This window comes from Lampetra planeri, unplaced genomic scaffold, assembly GCF_965212315.1.
Source record: "Lampetra planeri unplaced genomic scaffold, kcLamPlan1.2.h2 scaffold_1462, whole genome shotgun sequence".
In the NCBI taxonomy this organism is placed as follows: domain Eukaryota; kingdom Metazoa; phylum Chordata; class Hyperoartia; order Petromyzontiformes; family Petromyzontidae; genus Lampetra; species Lampetra planeri.
In genome coordinates, this window is record NW_027614184.1 from 12,501 (window position 1) to 17,500 (window position 5,000).

Below are 5,000 nucleotides of genomic sequence, written 5' to 3' on the forward strand. Positions count from 1 at the left end.
CGTAACGCACATGAGAGCAATCCCGGCCAATTTCTCCCGTTTGATGGGGTCTATGTGTAAAAATTTTGACTTTTTTGAGTGCACGTGCAAATCTGCTGAAAAAGCCTGTGGAAGTTTCACGGCGTTCGTACGATATTTGGCGACGCAAAAATGAGCGATTTCCCAGCTCGATGGAATTCGGAGCGAGAGAAACGATGCCCCGTAACGCACATGAGAGCAATCCCGGCCAATTTCTCCCGTTTGATGGGGTCTATGTGTACAAATTTTGACTTTTTTGAGTGCAGGTGCAAATCTGCTGAAAAAGCCTGTGGAAGTTTCACGGCGTTCGTACGATATTTGGCGACGCAAAAATGAGCGATTTCCCAGCTCGAGAGAATTCGGCGCGAGAGAAACGATGCCCCGTAACGCACATGAGAGCAATCCGGGCCAATTTCTCCCGTTTGATGGGGTCTATGTGTAAAAATTTTGACTTTTTTGAGTGCAGGTGCAAATCTGCTGGAAAAGCCTGTGGAAGTTTCACGGCGTTCGTACGATATTTGGCGACGCAAAAATGAGCGATTTCCAAGCTCGATGGAATTCGGAGCGAGAGAAACGATGCCCCGTAACGCACATGAGAGCAATCCGGGCCAATTTCTCCCGTTTGATGGGGTCTATGTGTAAAAATTTTGACTTTTTTGAGTGCACGTGCAAATCTGCTGAAAAAGCCTGTGGAAGTTTCACGGCGTTCGTACGATATTTGGCGACGCAAAAATGAGCGATTTCCCAGCTCGATGGAATTCGGCGCGAGAGAAACGATGCCCCGTAACGCACATGAGAGCAATCCCGGCCAATTTCTCCCGTTTGATGGGGTCTATGTGTACAAATTTTGACTTTTTTGAGTGCACGTGCAAATCTGCTGAAAAAGCCTGTGGAAGTTTCACGGCGTTCGTACGATATTTGGCGACGCAAAAATGAGCGATTTCCCAGCTCGATGGAATTCGGAGCGAGAGAAACGATGCCCCGTAACGCACATGAGAGCAATCCCGGCCAATTTCTCCCGTTTGATGGGGTCTATGTGTACAAATTTTGACTTTTTTGAGTGCACGTGCCAATCTGCTGGAAAAGCCTGTGGAAGTTTCACGGCGTTCGTACGATATTTGGCGACGCAAAAATGAGCGATTTCCCAGCTCGATGGAATTCGGCGCGACAGAAACGATGCCCCGTAACGCACATGAGAGCAATCCGGGCCAATTTCTCCCGTTTGATGGGGTCTATGTGTAAAAATTTTGACTTTTTTGAGTGCAGGTGCAAATCTGCTGGAAAAGCCTGTGGAAGTTTCACAGCGTTCGTACGATATTTGGCGACGCAAAAATGAGCGATTTCCAAGCTCGATGGAATTCGGAGCGAGAGAAACGATGCCCCGTAACGCACATGAGAGCAATCCGGGCCAATTTCTCCCGTTTGATGGGGTCTATGTGTAAAAATTTTGACTTTTTTGAGTGCAGGTGCAAATCTGCTGAAAAAGCCTGTGGAAGTTTCACGGCGTTCGTACGATATTTGGCGACGCAAAAATGAGCGATTTCCCAGCTCGAGAGAATTCGGCGCGAGAGAAACGATGCCCCGTAACGCACATGAGAGCAATCCGGGCCAATTTCTCCCGTTTGATGGGGTCTATGTGTAAAAATTTTGACTTTTTTGAGTGCACGTGCAAATCTGCTGGAAAAGCCTGTGGAAGTTTCACGGCGTTCGTACGATATTTGGCGACGCAAAAATGAGCGATTTCCCAGCTCGATGGAATTCGGCGCGAGAGAAACGATGCCCCGTAACGCACATGAGAGCAATCCCGGCCAATTTCTCCCGTTTGATGGGGTCTATGTGTACAAATTTTGACTTTTTTGAGTGCACGTGCAAATCTGCTGAAAAAGCCTGTGGAAGTTTCACGGCGTTCGTACGATATTTGGCGACGCAAAAATGAGCGATTTCCCAGCTCGATGGAATTCGGAGCGAGAGAAACGATGCCCCGTAACGCACATGAGAGCAATCCCGGCCAATTTCTCCCGTTTGATGGGGTCTATGTGTACAAATTTTGACTTTTTTGAGTGCAGGTGCAAATCTGCTGAAAAAGCCTGTGGAAGTTTCACGGCGTTCGTACGATATTTGGCGACGCAAAAATGAGCGATTTCCCAGCTCGAGAGAATTCGGCGCGAGAGAAACGATGCCCCGTAACGCACATGAGAGCAATCCGGGCCAATTTCTCCCGTTTGATGGGGTCTATGTGTAAAAATTTTGACTTTTTTGAGTGCAGGTGCAAATCTGCTGGAAAAGCCTGTGGAAGTTTCACGGCGTTCGTACGATATTTGGCGACGCAAAAATGAGCGATTTCCCAGCTCGATGGAATTCGGCGCGACAGAAACGATGCCCCGTAACGCACATGAGAGCAATCCGGGCCAATTTCTCCCGTTTGATGGGGTCTATGTGTAAAAATTTTGACTTTTTTGAGTGCACGTGCAAATCTGCTGAAAAAGCCTGTGGAAGTTTCACGGCGTTCGTACGATATTTGGCGACGCAAAAATGAGCGATTTCCCAGCTCGAGAGAATTCGGCGCGAGAGAAACGATGCCCCGTAACGCACATGAGAGCAATCCGGGCCAATTTCTCCCGTTTGATGGGGTCTATGTGTACAAATTTTGACTTTTTTGAGTGCACGTGCAAATCTGCTGAAAAAGCCTGTGGAAGTTTCACGGCGTTCGTACGATATTTGGCGACGCAAAAATGAGCGATTTCCCAGCTCGATGGAATTCGGCGCGAGAGAAACGATGCCCCGTAACGCACATGAGAGCAATCCCGGCCAATTTCTCCCGTTTGATGGGGTCTATGTGTAAAAATTTTGACTTTTTTGAGTGCACGTGCAAATCTGCTGGAAAAGCCTGTGGAAGTTTCACGGCGTTCGTACGATATTTGGCGACGCAAAAATGAGCGATTTCCCAGCTCGATGGAATTCGGCGCGACAGAAACGATGCCCCGTAACGCACATGAGAGCAATCCGGGCCAATTTCTCCCGTTTGATGGGGTCTATGTGTAAAAATTTTGACTTTTTTGAGTGCACGTGCAAATCTGCTGAAAAAGCCTGTGGAAGTTTCACGGCGTTCGTACGATATTTGGCGACGCAAAAATGAGCGATTTCCCAGCTCGAGAGAATTCGGCGCGAGAGAAACGATGCCCCGTAACGCACATGAGAGCAATCCGGGCCAATTTCTCCCGTTTGATGGGGTCTATGTGTACAAATTTTGACTTTTTTGAGTGCACGTGCAAATCTGCTGAAAAAGCCTGTGGAAGTTTCACGGCGTTCGTACGATATTTGGCGACGCAAAAATGAGCGATTTCCCAGCTCGATGGAATTCGGCACGACAGAAACGATGCCCCGTAACGCACATGAGAGCAATCCGGGCCAATTTCTCCCGTTTGATGGGGTCTATGTGTAAAAATTTTGACTTTTTTGAGTGCACGTGCAAATCTGCTGAAAAAGCCTGTGGAAGTTTCACGGCGTTCGTACGATATTTGGCGACGCAAAAATGAGCGATTTCCCAGCTCGAGAGAATTCGGCGCGAGAGAAACGATGCCCCGTAACGCACATGAGAGCAATCCGGGCCAATTTCTCCCGTTTGATGGGGTCTATGTGTAAAAATTTTGACTTTTTTGAGTGCAGGTGCAAATCTGCTGAAAAAGCCTGTGGAAGTTTCACGGCGTTCGTACGATATTTGGCGACGCAAAAATGAGCGATTTCCCAGCTCGATGGAATTCGGCGCGAGAGAAACGATGCCCCGTAACGCACATGAGAGCAATCCGGGCCAATTTCTCCCGTTTGATGGGGTCTATGTGTAAAAATTTTGACTTTTTTGAGTGCACGTGCAAATCTGCTGAAAAAGCCTGTGGAAGTTTCACGGCGTTCGTACGATATTTGGCGACGCAAAAATGAGCGATTTCCCAGCTCGAGAGAATTCGGCGCGAGAGAAACGATGCCCCGTAACGCACATGAGAGCAATCCGGGCCAATTTCTCCCGTTTGATGGGGTCTATGTGTAAAAATTTTGACTTTTTTGAGTGCAGGTGCAAATCTGCTGGAAAAGCCTGTGGAAGTTTCATCCGACGAAAAAAGCACGTTCTCGAGAAAGCAGGAGAGCTAAGTCATTCACAAATTAGCTGGATTTGGCTTGTGGTTCGTTTCCCAAGTAACAGAGCGGCATCAACCTTTAAGTGCACGCCAGTACATCCCCGTGGGATACAGGGGGTCTCGGCGGACTTTGCTCGGGGGAAAAACGTCGAGGTGAGCCGCCTGGCCATGCTGTTCATGGGTCTCTCCTTTTTAAGTTTCGCCTGCCAATTTATTTTCTCTAGCGGTTTTATACACTAGCACTCGATGTTTTGGGAAAGGAATACAATTGTTCAAAAAACGTCTTCGCAATTCATGTCGTTAGATTGCTAATGAAAATTCGTAAAAAAACGTACACGCCATACATGTTCTTTGCTTCCCTCTCGATACAAGTGAAGGGGAAAAACAGCCTTAACGGTTGCTAAAAAAATCGCCCTTTACATATACATGGGTCGTCTTCCCCTCTCGACAACGGAGACAAGTAACCCACGCCAGGCACTGTCAGTAACTGCCATAGATCTGCTTTAAAATGCCCATTCGTCTTGCGTCGCTCACGTTCCCGGAGCTTTGGGTAATGTCTGAGGCCTATCCCCGCTAATTTCTACCGTTTGTCGGTAGCTGTCTGTAAAAATATAGCATACACCAAAACGAGAAAATATTTCCATCGCACCTGCACAAGTGTATGGACAATGGCAATCTTCATGCGATGCATAAGTGGTGTGTGTCAGCAGGTTTTGTTTCCCAAGTTTTCCGTGAATGAGCGAGTATCTTGAGCTGTGTGACTCAGCCCGAGGGAGCCTCTTCTCCTCCAGAGTGTGTGGGGAAGGCTGTCCCCTTGGGTTGGTGCTGCACGGGTTCGCTGCGCTGTTTGGT